The sequence below is a fragment of the Pseudorca crassidens genome, chromosome 5 (assembly GCF_039906515.1).
Source record: "Pseudorca crassidens isolate mPseCra1 chromosome 5, mPseCra1.hap1, whole genome shotgun sequence".
In the NCBI taxonomy this organism is placed as follows: Eukaryota; Metazoa; Chordata; class Mammalia; order Artiodactyla; family Delphinidae; genus Pseudorca; species Pseudorca crassidens.
The window spans coordinates 145,811,581-145,831,142 of record NC_090300.1 but is presented as its reverse complement, the minus strand read 5'-3'; the positions used below and the strand labels follow the sequence as shown (position 1 = coordinate 145,831,142).

The 19,562-nt window shown below is 50.9% G+C and overlaps 1 long non-coding RNA gene across 1 annotated transcript; it reads left to right on the top strand.

Annotated features, from left to right (window-relative positions):
- The first annotated feature begins 777 nt into the window (after positions 1-777).
- Positions 778-7,712, top strand: LOC137224599 (uncharacterized). Its single transcript, XR_010943398.1, has 2 exons — positions 778-1,936; positions 6,720-7,712. It is a non-coding gene; the product is annotated as an uncharacterized lncRNA (long non-coding RNA).
- Positions 7,713-19,562: the final 11,850 nt, after the last annotated feature.

The following is a 19,562-nucleotide window of genomic DNA, read 5'->3' as shown; positions in this document are numbered from 1 at the left end:
GTGCATCTACAGTTATCTCAAACGAAAATTTTTTTAAGTAACAGAAGGTCATCGCCCTCCGTCACTAACTGCCCACCAGGCTGCCCAGCCCCGCTCTGAGCTGTGGCCTCACCTCTACTGCGCTGGGCAGCGGGCCGGGGGCTTGGGCTGCTAGCCCAGCTTCCAGCCACACTCCCCTGAAGCCTCTTCCTCCCTCCCCCCTCCCCGCCCCCCTTCTCAGTTCAGAAGCTGGCAGTGCCCCCTTGATCTTGCCACTGCCCAAGAGTTGCCCCCAATACCCCCTCAGCACCCCTCCCCTCTCCCCACTTCCTGCCAGGCAAGCCTGCTCCTTGCCCCACTGGCTGAAACAAAACCTTCCTTTAAACTAAGAACATCTCTAGCAGCTGGTTTTTCCTTTGTCTTTCAAGGCCAGACTCCCTAAGAAGCAATTCCCCTGCCTCCACCCTCGATCTAACCCAGCCACCTGAACCCGCCCCCTCAGCTCAAGGCCCCTTTGCAGAGTCCCAGCTGCCCCTCTGTTCCACCTGCAGGGCAGCCTCCCCCCTCTCTCCCTCCCCTCCCCCCTCCCCTCCCTCCTCCCCTCCCCCTCTCCTCTCTGAACCCTTCCCTGCCCCTCCCTCCATCTCTTCTTCCTGCCCTGTCCCCTCCTCACAGGGCTGTCCTGAGTCTTTATTTTTTCCTATGAAAAACAAATGGGAATAATAGAGGCTTCCTGCAGAGACCGTTGGTATGAGGCGATTATAACCGCAAGTATTTTGAAAACTCAGAGGGGTTGTGTTTGGTAGTGTTTATGCAAATGGAAACAGCCTTGTGAGCAGGGTGACAGTTCAGCTGTCGTGGCCGCTGGGGGTGGTGTGCGCGCCTGTGTGTGTCTGTGTGTGTGAGAGGTACCCCGCTAAATAAACAAACAACCCGGGTAACCTCTGCCCATGAGTTGGTGCTTCCTCAAGCCCATCACGTCTCTGATTGGAAGCAATTCGAATTACATTTGCAGTCGTGGAAAAATCTGGCACTGTTCCCAGCCAGAGCTGCTCCAAGAATGCTTCTTGCCCCTACTTACGACCCTGAATTTCTTTGGATTGTAAGAGAATGTAGCTCCTGTGGCCACAGGAATCTGGTCTCACCCCGGAGACGCGTGAGGGCGTCTGGGAGAATCCTGCAGCCACGCAGAGCGCTGGTGCGAGGCTGCTGTGCCTACGACTGGCAGGCCTGTCCCCCCGCTGTCTCCCCATCTGTGTTTCTCGCCATCTCTCCTTCCTGACTACCCCGGGTCAGCAAGTTTTCCTGGCCTAAGGAGAACCGCTTTCCCGCCGCTTCCCAAGTCCAGGAAGAAGCCGAGAGACCTGCTCCTCGTCAGTTACCTAAATTACCACCTGCCTCGCTGGGCTGGCATTTCATGGGTCCGTCCTGATGGGAGGATGGACAGACGGCAGGGAGGCCCACAGCTGGGAAGTGGGTCCTCAGGGACCCAGTGGTCCTGCTGGCCGCCCCGCCCTTTCCAGGTGGGTGCCTCCGCCTGGGTGTCGGGCAGGGACAGTAGAGGAGCCCCAGTGAATGACAAGGACAGAGGAGGTTACAGGGCGTCCCTTGGGAGCTCTGCAGCCTCAAGCCAGGCCAGTAACTTGCAAACGGCACCATGGTCAGGAAGTATTTGGCGGTGGTCTCAGAGGCTGGGTCTACCAGGCTGTCCTGGCGCTGACGTTCACCAGAGACAAGCCTCAGGCCCCCATCTGTAAAATGAGTGATCTGAGGGTCGCCCACGCGGGCTTGCGTACAAGGAGAGGGCCCGGCCCAGCGCCTGGCACGGCAGGGTGCCAGCCAGTGCAGCCGAGTCACCGCCACCTGACTTGGCGTCTCTCCTGGGATCCCATCTGGTCCCTCCTTCACCTCCACCCATCACCCCGCCCACCAGGAACTACACAACCTCATGAAGCAGGTGAGGCCCTGCTGCTTTCATCAGCGCTTCCCACCAGCTGCCCCAGTTGGGGAGGGGAGGGGAGGGGAGGGGGGAGGGGAGGGAGGAGAGGGGAGAGGAGGGGAGGTAGAGGGGAGGGGAGGGAGAGGGGAGGGGAGGGGAGGGGCGGGGCGAGGGGAGGGGGAGGCGAGTGAGGGGAGGGGAGGGAGAGGGGAGGGGAGGGGAGGGAGAGGGGAGGGGAGGGAGAGGGGAGGGGAGAGGGAGGGGAGGGGAGGGGAGAGGGAGGGGAGGGGGAGAGGAAGGGGCCCACCTGGACGGATGGCCTCCCCGCTTGCACTGGGGTCTCCCAGGAGCTGTCTCCCCATTAACTGCCTCCCTTTGCTCCTGAGCACACCTGGCTCAGGATCTCAGCTCCCAGGATCCCCTGGGGAGGCCACTAATCTGCCCTAAGGCCCGGGATCCCCAACCCCCGTGGATTCGCATAAAGAAGCCCTTTGTGGGGGGGAGCACAGGGGGGGTTGGCAGACATGGAAGCAGAAGGCGGGGCTCCCTCCAGACACAAGGGGATGGACGGGGTGGGGCTCCGTTCTCTCATTTCCCCCAGCGCGCCCAGGAGGTCCCATCCCCTAGGGACCGGCTCCCTCCACAGCTGTGTCTACATCAGGTCTTCCTCCTGTGTCCCGGGAGAAACTCCAAGGCCTTACCATGTCAAGAGCAAGCCCAGCTCCTTACGTGGATGTCTGTGGAGCACCTATACATAGGAATGGTGCTGGGCTCTGCACAGCCAGGGCCAGGGGCAGAGACAGAGAAGCGAGCCCGGATCTGGGTGGGGGGATGGGGGGGTGATAGGAGCCCACAGGACGGGCACTCCACCCAGCCCAGGGCCAGGACAGCCTCCTGGGCAAGGTGGCTCCTGCATGGTGCTGCCGGGCAATGGGGCGGGTGGAGCGGGCAGGGGTCATGCCACACTGTGCAAACAACATGTGTACAGCAGGGAGGATTCTGGAAAATGTAAGAGGTTCACAGGGCAAGGGCACAGAGCACAGGGGCTGGCAGGTGGGGCTCGGGGAGGGAGGGGTAGGTGCTGATGTGCTGATACGTGATGAATGACCAGCTGCCTGACAAGAGAAGCATGAGCACACATGCGTATATCAGTTTATTCTCCATTTTATTGAGATAAAGGACGTATAGTATGCAGTTTACAGATAATAATAAAACAGACGGTACTTTTTATTGCGAAGTTCCCACGGCCAATTGATTCGCACGGAATGCTTCGGTTGATTTTTGCCAAACTCTTGCATTTGTAGCCAACCTACAGCTGCATTTCAATCCTGATGGGACAATGTTTTGTGCTATTCACGATGTAACAGTTACAAACACCGCAGCCTTTTAGGTCAGTCTGCATTACTTATATTTTCTCCACCGCTTTCTAAAGACTAAACCATCAATAAAAATACCTCAAGCTCTGATTTGTAGCATTTGCTGAATCCTGTGGTGTAAACGGCTGATTTCAAGCCGCTGCCACGCAAAGCTGGGAAGAATTGTGCAGTGGAGGTGTTGGCGAGGATTTCCGCCCCTCAGATGCAATAGAGGCAAATAACTGAAAAGGCAGAAATGATAGTAACATACAGTAATAGAATTAGGAAGTGATGAGTTTTGAGCATTTGTTACCTCTGTTTTAATGTATTTCATTGCACGTTCATCTACATCATTAATAACAACCGTTTAACACCCAGTTCTCAAAAGCCGGTATAATAAGCCAGGCCAGCAGCCCCTGCAGGTAGAGACGGGACCTTGGAGGGACGGCCAGTCCGAGCAACGGAGTGGAAGGTGGCCGCGGAGGGCGCAGATCTGAACGTGCCGCCCTCCCGCTGGCGCCTCTCTGGGTCCTGATGCTGGAACCTGTAAATGTATCATCTTACACGGCAAAGGGGATTGAAGGTAGCAGATGGAAATGAAGTCGGTAATCAGCTGGCCTTACAATAAGGAGATTATTCTGATGATCGGGGTGGGCCCAGAGTGATCACCAGCATCCTTAAACGTGGCAGAGGAAGGTAGCAGAGGGGCTCAGCGATGTGATGGGAGGAAGACGTGAGCCGCCCTTCTGCCCTCGCAGACACAGTAAGCGCCACCCCGAGCCACGAACCGACGGCGCCCCTCCAGCTGGAATAGGCAGGAGACGGGATCCCCCCGGAGCCTGCAGGAGGGACCAACCCTGCCGACACCCTGATTTGAGCCCAGTGAGACTCGTGTCAGACTTTTAATGCCCAGACGTGTAAGACGATCGATTTGTGTAGTTTTAAACCGCTAAGTTTGTGCTGATGTGCTATAGCGACAGGAGACTAGCGCACAACCTGCCGTATTTCTAGGTCCTGTTCTGTGACCTCTGTGAACGGCCTGGGGGGGGCGACAGGTGGGGGTCTGAGCTGACCCACCAGGGCCTTGGGTGGGACTTAGCTTCCGAAAAAGGACCAGGGAGAGCAGTCTTGATCTGGCTGGGCTGTTATGAGGATCAAGGAAGTTCATGGCGGGTGAAGCTCCGGGGCCTGTGGTCCTTAATTATCGTCAGGGCTGCAGAAACCGGAGGCAGGAAGGGGCCGGTCTTTATTAATCCAGCCCCTCTGGGCAAACTGTTCCTCTTTGCCCAGAAACAGCAGCAGTTGAAAGCAAGTCCTGGGCTGTTTATTGTTTCCCAACAGACGTGACGCTCAGATCTGCCTAATTCTGACGGCGGCTTGGCCCCAGGCCAGCGAGGCCAGCGAAGTGTTTGTTTGCCTTTAGTCCCCTAATGACTTGGGAAAAAGCCACCTTTGGGCAACACGTCCCTCAAACAGATCAACAGAGCAGAAAATGCTCCTTTTCTCAGCCACAGCTGGGTGACGCAGGGGTGGGGTGGCGGGTACCAGACCTTCCCCCCAGCCTCCGAGCCCACACCCTGGGTGCCCAGTGCTCGTGTGGAGGTGCCCACCTCCAGCCCTGTGTGGCCTCACCTGAGAGCAGGTGGGGGAGGCAGGGCAGGTGTAAGGCTGGGACGTGAACGAGCGCGTCACATGGTCACCAGAGCACCTACACCAGGCCTCAATAGACTCTAGTCTCGGCCAAGTCAGAGGCCCTCCGGGTTCAAAGATACAGGCCAAGGGGTAAGGCGGGGAGAGGGAGGGATGGATTGGGAGCTTGGGGTTGGTAGATGCAAACTATTAGATACAGGATGGATAAACAACGAGGTCCTGCTGTAGAGCACAGGGAACTCTATCCAGTCTCCTGGGATAAACCCTAATGGAAAAGAATATTGACGAAAGAATGGATACATGTGTATAACGGAGCCGCTTGGCTTTACGGCAGAGACTGACACACCAATGTAAGTCGACTGCACTTCAATTAAAAAAAAAAAGATACAGGCCTCCGAGTCTGGAAAAATCCACAGAATGGACCTGCTGCTGCAGGGCCGACTTAGGGCGAAGTAGGGAGGTGGGGGACAGAGTGCTGGGGCGCGAGGCTCCCCCTCCCGCCTGCTCGGGGGTCTCAATCTGCTGCCCCTCCCCCTCCAGGCTGAGGAGCATCGCGACGGATGGGGGGGGCAAGACCCTCGCCACCGAGTGTGGGGGCCTGGGGCCTGGGCTGCCTCTGCCCCCTCAGCCCCCACGACTGCTTTCCTCGGGGGACGCGTGTGCCTCGGGGGAAGACAAGGCTCCGCTTGGCAAGACATCGGGACGGTGCCTGTGCTGAGGTCAGACCCCGGCTGCGCCGCCAGGGCTTCGGGACCGTCTGACACTTGGACAGGGTCTGAGGCGTGCTCAGGGACCCCAGGCCCAGTGTCCGTGTCACCCACAGCCACAGGGACCCCCTCGGCCTCCCATTTCTTCAGCCCTGCCGAGGGCGACGTGCTGGCTGCCAGGAAGAGGGGAGACCCCCAGACCCACCCCCAGGAAAGGCTCCCTCCACCGAGGACCGCCCGCCCTCACCTCCAGCACAGCCAGGCTCCCTGCCCTGCGCTCTGGTTCAAGTTCACACTCTCCCCCGTGCCTGTGAGAGGGCTTCGCGGCGGGAGGGGCTGCCAGTGCCCCTTTGGGCCCCAGGGACCACCAAGGGTCGCTGATGCTGAGGACCCATCAGCTGGCCCTCCCGCGGCTTGGCCTCCGTGGCTGTGCTCTCCTGACGCCCAGCCTTTGGCTCATTTGAGGCCACAGAACTTTCTAGACTGCATTGGAAGGAGAGGGCAAAGCCATAGGAAGGAGACTGTGGGCCTTGCTGTCTGCATTTTCTAAGTATCCTGAGATAGTTTGCACAAAACATTTCTTCTAAGGCTGCCAGCTCCAGGTAAGCTGACACCAACAGTGCGTGCGTGCCCGGCCCTGAACCCTCGGACCAGCCAGGGCTGCGCCCTGGCCCCTCTGTCCTCCCTCCCCAGCCTCTGTCATGTTCCCTGTCCCGTAGCTTCTCTGCCCCACCGTTGTTTAAGGCTCTCCTGCATCTGTGTCTCATGACAGGGTGCAGAGGACACACCACTGCATCTTAATACAGACACGGCGTCCAAACTCAGAGTCACCCCACAGGGGTGTCCTCTCTCTTACCTCAGCTGGCGTAAATATGATGAGCTGAGAGCTAGTTAGAACCTTTACCGACGGTTGTAATTAGAGCTGCACAATTTGTGGAGGTGCATGTTGTCGATGATTTGGGGGACATTTACCAATGATAATTCTGCATATGCTAATTATATTTTTCTCTCCCTCTTGGTTCCGTGGGGTTTTGTTGTCGTTGTTCTTTTTCTCATTGTCTCTTTTTTCTGTAATCACAAAATCCACAGAGAGAATACTGGAGTGAGCTGGTCAACTTTGCAATACTTGGGCTTCCCGGCAACCACTTCGTGAAAAAGAAAGGCAAACAGATCATTGGTTTGGGCCACAGGGAAGGAAGCCTGACTGTGCTGCGTGCAGGACTCTGGGCCCAGGTAGGCAAAGCTGGTGCCCAGAGAGCCGGGTGTGGCCTCGCGGGACCAGCGTGGGGCTTCAAAGGTTGTGAAACGGGACGGACACCCTGCAGGAAGATGAGAAATACTGTGAAAGTCTCAATCCGATCGATTCCACCCGGAATCAAACCCCAGGATGAACATATTAAATCCTCAGTCTGCCTGAGGGGCTGTCTACCCCTGCGCTGAAACACCCAAGTCCCCGTGGTGACTGACATGTTTATTTTGCTGAGCTGATGGCGATCTCCGCTACGCTCAAAAGCGTGTTTGTAAGCACTTTGTGAGATGTATAAAATACGATGCAGCCCCAAACGATGGAGAGAACGTCTTCCCCTGCACGCTCTTGTTGCCTTCACTGGTCGGTGCTGGCTGTTACACATGGCCGGGGTCGGGGGTCTCTGAGCTGAGGCCCCTGACCCCCTTAGCCCAGAGCTGCCTGGGTCCTGCGGTGACTTCCCTGCTCTGTAAGGAAATCAGAGCTGGAAGCAGGGAGGGGCCGGCCTCCCAGTAGCCTGGGCACCTCTTTAGGAGGACTCAGCCCTCAGAGGGGCCCACGGGTGCCCTCAGACATCTATGCCCTTTGGCACCCCTGGTCCCTGTGCAGTAGAGGGTTAGCTCAGCGGAGGTGGGGTGTTAAACCCTGCACCTTGCTAAAAAGGGCCGGTTTGTGCTGGGTCCTGGGAATGTCCAGCCTGCTAAGAGGGTGTCTGTGCACCTGGGGCCTGGGACCCTGCCTGGTATTTGTGCTAACGGTGCGATTGATGGCGGGGGGTGGGGGGCCTGAGCACATCCGTTTTTTCTTTTTTTTAAATAAATTTATTTATTTATTTATTTTTGGCCGCGTGGGGTCTTTGTTGCTGCGCACGGGCTTTCTCTGGTTGTGGCGAGCGGGGGCTACTCTTTGTTGTGGTGCGCGGGCCTCTCACTGCAGTGGCTTCTCTTGTTGCGGAGCACGGGCTCTAGGCGTGCGGGATTCAGTAGTTGTGGCACACAGGCTCAGTAGTTGTGGCTCGTGGGCTCTAGAGCGCAGCCTCGGTAGTTGTGGCGCACGGGCTTCGTTGCTCCGCAGCATGTGGGATCTTCCCGGACCAGGGCTCGAACCCGTGTCCCCTGCATTGGCAGGCGGACTCTCAACCACTGCGCCACCAGGGAAGCCCCTGAGCACATAAGTTTGACCTGGCGGCGGGAGGAAGCTGCAGTCTGAGTAGTTCAGGTCGCCCACGTGGGTGCCTCACACCTACGCAACTGACCTCCAGTAAAACCCTGGACGCCAAGGCGCATGAGCGTCCCTGGTTGGCAATGCCCCACACGGGTTGTCACAAGCCGTTGCCAGAGAATTAGCAGCGTCCGCAAGACTCCACTGGGAGAGCCAAGGCGAGCTCAGCCTGCTGCCTCCTGGCCTCCTCTCTGCACTCCTCTCGCTTGTAGATTCTCATCTGCGTTCTTTCACTATAATAAACTGTAACCTCTGTGTCCTGTGAGTCTTTCTAGGGGCTCACCAAACTTACAGGTGGTCTTGGGGACCCTGGCACATCCTTCTCCCCAGAAACGTCCCCCACTGGAGCCTCCGTCAGAGCAGGATTAAGATGATTCCTGCCCTTTATGGGAGAAAGGGACCTTCTAAAATTCTCATAACAGGAGGAGGGATGGATAGCTGTGCAGGGGAGGAAAATGATGTCACCTCCTTTTGCTGCCACTGAGACTTGAGGTCCAGCAGATCCAGCCCAGCCCTAGTGCCCAGTGTGAATCCAAAGGGAGGGTGTTGGGCCTCTTGTCCCGAGTTCTAGGACAGTCAGAGCAGCGTGGTGCCTGTCCTGTTAACAGCCTCGGTGTTGCTCTCAAGCTGGGTTCCTACACTGAAGCCGCCCATGGTGGTCGTCCGCTCGGAAGTCTGACGTCCCCACCACCCATGGGCCTCGTGCGAGGTCCTTCCTCTCTCTGGGCTCAGTTTCTCCACCTGAAGAATGAGCAGCAGGGTTCCTGCCTCAAAGTGTAGATGAAACCGTACGACCTATGCGAAGCACATGGTTCAGTGCCCAGCATGTCCGTGTTAGCATTGGAAATGGTGTCAGGGGTACAGTCTCAGCCCTGAACCCCAATCAGCAGGGCTGGCAGCTGTCACACCCTCCCAGGTTACTCAGCTTCCACCGGCTTCTGTGCCACCTGCGAGACGGGAACGGTAACAGCTCCTGCACAGCGCTGCTGTTGGGGGCCATGAACCCCGACACACACCTGAGACGAAGTGCGTCTCCAATAAAAGCCGGCCATCGTTATCCGAGTTCTAGGCACATGTCAAGTGTCTTAGCATCAAGTTCCTCACCTAGAAAACCAGGAACACGCCCACTCCTCACCTGGTCTTTGTGGGGCTGGGTGAAGCTTAGCCCACGCCTGCCCGGCTCCAGGACCCTCGTCCCCAAGGTGGGCCTGGGGGAGGGGTTGCCACCCGGGAGGATGCTCCAGGGGTGGGGACTATGGGGCAGAGCCCTCGACGGCAATCCCAGGTCTCTCTCTGAGCGGGTCACTGGAAGCACCTGAAGTCCACCCTGCCCTGGACTTTTCACTTGCAAGAGGTCGTAAATTATCGTTATCATTAAAGCCCGTTCGAGGCGATGCTTCTATGACTTGTAGCCTCAAACTCCCTGATTAATGCTAGTGCCATCCCTATTTCACAGGTGAGAAAACTGAGGCTCAGAGAGATCAGGTGACAGGCCTGCAAGGCAGAGCAGGTGCCTTCAGCCTCCACAGCACCCTGACTCCCACAGTCCCTGCTACCTTGTGAGGTGCAAACTCTATTGCCTGGGCCGAGGAACCCCAAGCCCTTACTGTCCATTTCTTTCCACCAGAATCGCTTTGGTGTCCGGGATCTCGACAAGCAAGAACCCACAGTCCCTGATGATGGAATGACCTTTCTCTGCCCACAAGGGCGCAATGTCCAGGCCAGAAGCACTTCCACTTGTGACACAAACGCTATCCTCCTCACGCCGGCTGGACCCCCAGCTTTGCTGGGGGCCCGAGAACCTGCTTTCCCCACCACACCCCGGTCCTGGTCCAGGGAAGCTCACTCACCCACCCCCGGTTCCACGGCACAGACACACCGTTTCCTACTGTGGCTGCCCTTTTCCTCCCAGAGACAAAACGGATGAGAGAGAAGGCGTCCCCTCCCTCGGGAAGTCCAGGCAGGAAAGCAGAGTCCACGTGGGCTCGGCCCCTACCATTGCCCAGACCGGCACCTCTAGTGCCCCTCCTCTGAAGGCACCGGGTCTGTCCACCCTGAAAGGCCAGTGATGAAATAAAAAATTCCCCTTTTGAGGCAAGACAAGTAAACTTTAAATATAAACCTTTTTCTCTGCTGTTTGGCCTGTTCCCTCCCTTCCCTCCAACGTGCATGGTGTGTTAACCAGACCTCCGCAGAGCAGAAATACCTGCTCAACCATACAGACCAAATTTTCTTCTCCTGACACGAGCCACGTAACTCCTTAGAAGACAGCATTCCTTTCTTAATCCTGTAAGGGGTCACGATGACCCGCCACTCAGCTTGTACACGCAGACATCTTCGGCGACTTTTATGTAAAATGCCAATGTATCATTTCCCTTAAAGACAGCGATTAGAATAGACGGCTCAGATGACCTGGGGAGATACTGGGCCGCACTTCATGGAAGTTCTTAGCTTAAATACTTACTCGTGACCTTATTGATGTTACTAGCTGTATTACTTGTGTTCTGTCTGTTTTATAAGAGTATCGTTTCTTCCATCACCAAATGTGTCACTGAGCCTCAGATAAAACTAATGATGACCAGGTGACCTAAAATGATTGACAAATATATAGTCCTATGAGATCAATGATTGCAATAGTGTAGCTCTAGCTGTGGGAAAAAGCAAGAGGGACCATTTCCTGGACCATAACAGACCAGTAAGACAGGTGGTCCAGAGGCTTTCAGCCTCTGCTAACAGGGTCTAGTTCAGGGAGAGCACGTTGAGGGGCCGATCAACGAAGTCCTCGCCTGGCCTGGGAACGAGCGTTCCTAGCGCCGTGGGATAAATTGGTCCGGAAATGCCTCCCACACTTCGGTTGAAATTAAGACCGAAAGGGAGGGAATTATAAAATAAAGAACTTGCCCACCCTCCAGTTCTACAAGAATCAAGCCCTCAGCCACTGCAGTCGCTGACCTGCAAGGAATTCGGGGTGGAGATCAGGAATGAGGCCCTCTGGGCTCTGGGAAAACTGGCAGAACCGGCCTTCGGATAGGTATTTCAGGAGAAATTTTGTCTGATCCTGGATTCTTGCCTCTGCCCGTACTTAGAAAAGCACCCAAACCATTAACTGAGATGCCGGTTCCTGGTGACCAGCGGCAGCCTTCTACCCACACGCGTGCTTGGTTGCACGTACCCCTTCCCCCAAATCACACATATGCTGACCTCCCTGCCACCTCCCCGGAACAGTCCCCAGAGCTCCTGCAAGGCTGTCTCCTGGGTTATAATCCTCAGGTTGGCTGGAATAAGAGTTTTCATTTCTTAGAATGACTGTTGATTACTTTTTCTTGTTACCACCAGCGTGGTTATCTGAGCCTTACGCCAGCATGCACGTGCGCTGGGAAGCTCTGTGGAATGATTTCGGATTCCCTTCGTTTTCAGGCAAGAGGCTCAAATTGGGCGAAAAAGAACAAACCGGAGAGGCAGGGCTCTGGTTGCTGTGGAAACAACAGGACTCCCGCCCTGGTCTGCGGCGCCATCTCGTGGTGGCCCAGGGGTAGTGCAGCCTGGGCCGGAGAGCGCGAGGCAGGCGCCGGTGGGTCTCCATCGACCCTCCGTTTCCATCAGACCCTCCGCCACAGAGCAGATCGCAGCGCTTTCAAGCAGGCAGGCCTGGTTTCAATTCCACCTCCTCCACTTATAAGCTCTTTGACTTTGGGAAAGTTGCATAACGTCCCCATTGACTCCATTTTAAAGTGAGAAGGCGAGTAATTAATATCTGCAAGGTAAGGGCACAGCGCGCACGCGATCCCCGCCCCTCACTGGCGGGAGAGCCCACTCAGTCCGTGAAGCGATCTTCTGGAGGGTCTCCACGGCTCCCAAGTCTGGCCTCACAGGTTCTGCCTTGCACAGCCCTGGAGGTGACCTCTGCATTGGAGAGCAGTGAACAACCTCTACAGACGTCCAGGGCCACCCTGGATCCCTCCCTTCCTTCTTCTGTTTCAATATGCTTTCAATCTAACTCCGGAGCCATGGCAGCAGAAAGAGTCTGAGATCAGAGGCATTAAACTACAAGCAATATGCAGGCGGAGTCTATTCCCACACAGCAGCCTTGACACAGCAGCATCCCAGAGCCCTCCTGTAGAAGTCTGTCTCCCTCCCTCCCTTCTTGGCCTCCCTGACTTTACTGCATGTAGTATTCACAGGGGTTTTCTTTAGCTGGATTTTGAGTTGCCCAGGGCAAGCATCCTACCGCATTCTTTTTGTCTTCCTAATGTCAGCCTAAGAACTGGAACTCAACAACATTCCTTGGTTGGATGGATGAATGGAAGGAAGGACAGATGGATGGATGACTGGATGGTGGATGGACAGATGAGTAGACGGATAGGTGGGCAGATGGGTGGATGGGTAGAGACGAGAATGGTGGACGCTTAGATGAGTGGAGGGGTGGACCAGGTCAGAGTACCTCACAGCACACATGCACTTGTCCCTCTCAGCACATGACCCCCATCACCTGTTGATCTGAGTAGCTCTGTCTCCCCCACAAGACCACGTGCTCTGTGAGGGCAGAACCAAGCCTGCCTCTCTCACAGTCATCTGTAGCACTGAGCCCAGGGCCTGGTGCATGGTGTGTGCTCAGGAAATATTTGTTGAAAAAGAGACTGGGGCAGTGGAGGGAAAAGGGGGTTGGGGGGGAGACCAAATTTTCCTAATTACAGAAAACACAAATGGATGGACACAGTAGTTACTGAGATTACATGAACACTGTAGATGGAGTTTTTAAATGCACATCAACTGCTTTACCTGAGATCCAAAGGGCCACACGGTGATGGGGCTCAAGCCTGGGTTTACTGAATACTTACTGTCTCTTCCTCGAGAAAGCTAAGTGAGAGGTACCAAGCTGATGTCCGAACAAGTGGACGCAGCTCAGGGAGAGCCAGAGACGGGCTCTTGGTCTCCCTGAAACGCACAGCACAGCGTCCGCCCTCTTGGATGCTGGGTGAGCACGTGACGTGGATGGAGCCAGACAGAGCAGTCAGCACGGTCCCTTTTCAGTGTCAAAGCAATTTATTCCTCTTGCTCCGAATTGGTATCCACGGTATTACATGTCGTCATTCTGCACTGACTGTGAGATTATCCAATAAATCAAAACAGTCACGTTTCCCAAACGGTCCGTATTAATGGCAGTTAATTACATTTGACAAAATTAATCTCATCAACTAAAAACTAAGACCAGGTGGAGGCCGAGTCAAGAAGGCAGTGAGGAAAGATGGGGAGTTGGCGTCTCCCCACAACTAGGGCGCCTGCCAGCTGCTGGTGGGGGACTCTGACGCCCAAGGAGATGGGAGGAACCCCCGAGTGAACCGGTAGGATGTGGGGGGACAGAGCGGGGAGAAGTGGAGGCCAGACCGGATCAGCGCCCCTGAGGCAGGGGAGATCAGGAGAGGCAGGTGGGAGGGGCCCTCCCAGACAGGAGGAGCAGGAGAGGAGAGGAGGGCGTTTGCCCCGCCCACTCGGCCCGGGGAGCCTGCTGGGCTCCCAGGTGAGGTCCCTGCCCTCTGAGACCAGGGCTGGGGGGCACGCCTGGGCCCCATCTGTTCCTTGAGCCTAAGCCCCGCCCCCCACAGCCCCCAGCGCCTTTTCCACCCCTGTGGGTCCTGAGCATTGGCCCCACCCACCACCCAAACCTTGCCCGCGCTTAAGCCCCGCCCTACACAGCCAAGGCCTTTCCCCCCCTTTTTCTTCTTTTCCCTCCTTCCCTTTTTTTTTTTTTTTTTTTTGGCAGTATGCAGGCCTCTCACTGTTGTGGCCTCTCCCGTTGCAGAGCACAGGCTCCAGACGCGCAGGCTCAGCGGCCATGGCTCACGGGCCCAGCCGCTCTGCGGCATGTGGGATCCTCCCACACCGGGGCACAAACCTGTGTCCCCTGCATCGGCAGGTGGACTCTCAACCACTGCACCACCAGGGGAGCCCCCTCCTTCCCTTTTTTATTATTGTGGTACTGATGTACCTTCTAGTTGTTGATTCATCTATATTTTTATTTTCATATTCTTTCTAACATATCTGTTAGTTTCCTAGTCTAATTTTATTTTTTACTTTGTTATTGTTCTTTTTTTTTTTTTTCTTTTTGGCCACCCCACGTGGCTTGTGGGATCTTGGTTCATGAGCCCAGGGTTGGGCCAAAGCTCCTGTGGTGGGAGCTCCAAGTCCGAACCACTGAACTAACAGGGAAACCCAGAGCCCAGGGAATATTCATCAGAGTGAGGTCTCACAGAGTACCTCATCTCAGCACCAAGACCCAGCTCTACCCAACAGCCTGCAAACTCCAGTGTTGGAAGCCTCAGGCCAAACAACCAGTAACACAGGAACACAATCCCACCCATAAAATAAAAAAATAAAATGAGATGGCAAAAAATTATGTCACAGATGAAGCAGCAACGTAAAAACCTCCAAGACCAAATAAATGAAGAGGAAATAGGCAATCTACCTGAAAAAGAATTCAGAGGAATGATAGTAAAGGTGATCCAGAATCTCGGAAATAGAATGGAGGCACAGATTGAGAAAATACAAGAAATGTTTAACAAAGACCTAGAAGAACTAAAGAACAAACAAACAGAGATGAACAGCACAATAACTGAAATGAAAAATACACTAGAAGGAATCAACAACAGAATAACAGAGGCAGAAGAATGAATACGTGAGCTGGAAGACAAAATGGTGGAAATAACTGCTGAGGAGCAGAACAAAGAAAAGAGAATGAAAAGAATTGAAGACAATCTCAGAGACCTCTGGGACAACACTAAATGCACCAACATTCAAATTATAGGGGTCCCAGAAGAAGAAGGGGAAAAGAAAGGGTCTGAGAAAATATTTGAAGAGATTATAGTGGAAAACTTCCCTAACATGGAAAAGGAAACAGTCATCCAAGTCCAGCAAGCACAGAGAGTCCCATACAGGATAAACCCCAGGAAAAACACACCAAGACACATATTAATCAAACTAACAAAAATTAAATTCAAAGAAAAAATATTAAAAGCAGCAAGGGAAAAACAAAAAATAACATACAAAGGAATCCCCATAAGGTTATCAGCTGATTTTTCCACAGAAACTCTGCAGGCCAGAAGGGAGTGGCAGGATACACTTAAAGTGATGAAGGAGAAAAACCTACAACCAAGATTACTCTACCCAACAAGGATCTCATTCAGATTTGATGGAGAAGTCAAAAGATTTTCAGAAAAGCAAAAGCTAAGAGAATTCAGCACCACCAAACCAGCTCTACAACAAATGCTAAAGAAACTTCTCTTGGCAGGAAACACAAGAGAAGAAAAAGACCCACAAAAACAAACCCAAAACAATTAAGAAAATGGTAATAGGAACATACCTATCAATAATAACCTTGAATATAAATGGATTAAATGCCCCAACTGAAAGACACAGACAGGCTGAATGGATACAAAAACAAGACCCATATATCTGCTGTCTACAAGAGACCCTCTTCAGACCTAGGGACACATACAGAGTGAAAGTGAGGGGATGGAAAAAGATATTCCATGAAGATGGAAATCAAAAAAAAGCTGGAGTAGCAATTCTCATATCAGGTAAAAGAGACTTTAAAATAAAGACTGTTACAAGAGATAAGGAGGGACACTACATAATGATCAAAGGGTCAATGCAAGAAGAAGATGTAACAATTATAAATGTTTATGCACCCAACATAGGAGCACCTCAATACATAAGGTAAATGTTAACAACCATGAAAGGAGAAATCGACAGTAACACAATAATAGTAGGGGACTTTTAACACCCCACTGACACCAATGGACAGATCATCCAAACAGAAAATAAATGAGGAAACACAAGCTTTAAATGACACAGTAGACCAGAAAGATTTAATTGATATTTATAGAGCATTCCACTCAAAAGTGGCAGACTACACTTTCTTCTCAAGTGCACATGGAACATTCTCCAGGGTAGATCACATCTTGGGTCACAAATCAAGCCTTGGAAAATTTAAGAAAATTGAAATCACATGAAGCATCTTTTCTGACCACAACGTTATGAGATTGGAAATCAGTTACAGGAACAAAACTGTAAAACACAAATACATGGAGGCTAAACAATGTGCTACTAAATAACCAAGAGATCACTGAAGAAATCAAAGAAGAAATTTAAAAAATACATAGAAACAAATGACAACAAAAACATGATGACCCGAAATCTATGGGATGCAGCAAAAGCAGTTCTAAGAGGGAAGTTTATAGCAATTCAATCTCACCTCAAGAAACAAGAAAAATCTCAAGTAAACAATCTAACCCTACACTTAAAACAATTAGAGAAAGAAGAATAAAGACAACCCAAAGTCAGTAGAAGGAAAGAAATCATAAAGATCAGATCAGAAATAAATGAAATAGAAATGAAGGAAACAGTAGCAAGGATCAATAAAACTAAAAGCTGGTTCTTTGAGAAGATAAACAAAATTGATAAACCCTTAGCCAGACTCATCAAGAAAAAAAGGGAGAGGACGCAAATCAATAAAATTAGAAATGAAAAAGGAGAAACCACAACTGACACTACAGAAATACAAAGGATTATAAGAGACTACTACAAACAACTATATGCCAATAAAATAGACAGCCACAAAGAAATGGACAAATTCTTGGAAAGGTACAATTTTCCAAGACTGAACCAGGAAGAATTAGAAAATATAAACAGACCTATCACAAGTAATGAAACTGAAACTGTAATTAAAAACCTTCCAACAGACAAAAGTCCAGGACCAGATGGCTTCACAGGCGAATTCTATCAAACATTTAGAGAAGAGCTAACACCGATCCTTCTCAAACTCTTCCAAAAAATTGCAGAGGGAGATATACTCCCAAATTCATTCTATGAAGCCAAAATCACCCTGATACCAAAACCAGAAAAAGATATCACAAAAAAAGAAAATTACAGACCAATATCACTGATGAACATAGACGCAAAAATCCTGAACAAAATACTAGCAAACAGAATCCAACAGCACATTAAAAGGATCATCCACCATGATCAAGTGGGGTTTATTCCAGGAATGCAAGGATTCTTCAATATACGCAAATCAATCAACGTGATACACCACACTAACAAATTAAGGAATAAAATCCATATGATCATCTCAATAGATGCAGAAAAAGCTTTTGACAAAATTCAACACCTGTTTATGATAAAAACTCTCCAGAAAATGAGCATAGAGGGAACCTACCTCAACATAATAAAGGCCATATATGACAAGCCCACAACAAGCATCATAGTCAATGGTGAAAAACTGAAAACATTTCCACTAAGATCAGGAACAAGACAAGGATGTCCACTCTTGCCACTCTTATTCAACATAGTTTTGGAAGTCCTAGCCACAGCAGTCAGAGAAGAAAAAGAAACAAAAGGAATACAAATTGGAAAAGAAGAATTAAAACCGTCACTGTTTGCCAATGACATGATATTATACGTAGAAAATCCTAAAGATGTCACCAGAAAACTACTAGAGCTAATCAATGAATTTGGTAAGGTTGCAGGATACAAAATTAATGCACAGAAATCTCTGGCATTCCTATACCCCAACAATGAAAAATCAGAAAGAGAAATTAAGGAAACACTCCCATTTACCATTGCAACAAAAAGAATAATATACCTAGGAATAAACCTGCCTAAGGAGGTGAAAGACTTGTACTCAGAAAACTATGAAACACTGATGAAAGAAATCAAAGATGACATAAACAGATGGAGAAATATACATGTTCTTGGATTGGAAGAATCAATATTGTGAAAATCACTCTACTACCCAAAGCAATCTACTGATTCAATGCAATCCCTATCAAACTACCAATGGCATTTTTCACAGAACTAGAACAAAAAGCTTCACAATTTGTACGGAAACACAAAAGACCCCGAATAGCCAAAGCAATCTTGAGAAAGGAAAACAGAGTTGGAGGAATCAGACTCCTCAACTTCAAACTATACCATAAAGCTACAGTAATCAAGACAGTATGGTACTGGCACAAAAACAGAAATATAGATCAGTGGCACAGGATAGAAAGCCCAGAGATAAACCCACACACCTACGGGCACCTAATTTATGACAAAGGAGGCAAAAACATACAATGGAGAAAAGACAGCCTCTTCAATAAGTGGTGCTAGGAAAACTGGACAGCTACATGTAAAAGAATGAAATTAGAACACTCCCTAACACCATACACAAAAATAAACTCCAAATAGATTAAAGACTTATATGTAAGACCAGACACTATAAAACTCTTAGGGGAAAACATAGGGAAAACACTCTTTGACATAAACCACAGTAAGATCTTTTTTGACCCACCTCCTAGAGTAACAGAAATAAAAACAAAAATAAACAAATGGGACCTAATGAAACTTCAAAGCTTTTGCACAGCAAAGGAAACCATAAACAAGACAAAAAGACAACCCTCAGAATGGGAGAAAATATTTGCAAATAAAACAACATACAAAGGATTAATCTCCAAAATATGCAAACAGCTTATGCAGCTCAATATCAATAAAACAACCAATCCAGTTAAAAAATGGGCAGAAGACCTAAATAGACATTTCATCAAGGAAGACATACAGGTGGCCAAGAGGCACATGAAAAGATGCTCAACATCACAAATTATTAGAGAAATGCAAATCAAAACTACAATGAGGTATCACCTGACATTGGTCAGAATGGCCATTAACAAAAAATCTAGAAACAGTAAATGCTGGAAAGAGTGTGGTGAAAAGGGAACCCTCTTGCATTGCTGGTGGGAATGTAAATTGATACAGCCACTATGGAAAACAGTATGGAGGGTCCTTAAAAAACTAAAAATAGAACTACCATATGACCTAGCAATCCCACTACTGGGCATATACCCTGAGAAAACTATAACTCAAAAAGAGACATGCACCACAATGCTCATTGCAGCTCTATTTACAATAGCCAGGACACGGAAGCAACCTAAGTGTCCACCGACAGACGAATGAATAAAGAAGATGTGGCACAGATATACAATGGAATATTAGCCATAAAAAGGAGCGAAATTGAGTTATTTATAGTGAGGTGGATGGACCTAGAGTCTGTCATACAGAGTGAAGTAAGTCAGAAAGCGAAAAACAAATACCGTATGCTAACACATATATATGGAATCTAAAAAAAAAAAAAAAAGTTCTGTTGAACCTAGTTGCAGGGCAGGAATAAAGAGATATAGAGAATGGACTTGAGGACATTGGATTGGAGGGGGAAGCTGGGGCGAAGTGAGAGTAGCATCGACATATATACACTACCGAATTTAAAATAGATAGCTAGTGGGAAGCAGCCGCATAGCACAGGGAGATCAGCTCGGTGCTTTGCGACCACCTAGAGGGGTGGGATAGGGAGGGTGGGAGGGAGACGCAAGAGGGGGGGGATATGGGGATATACATATATGTATAGCTGATTCACTTTGTTATACAGCAGAAACTAA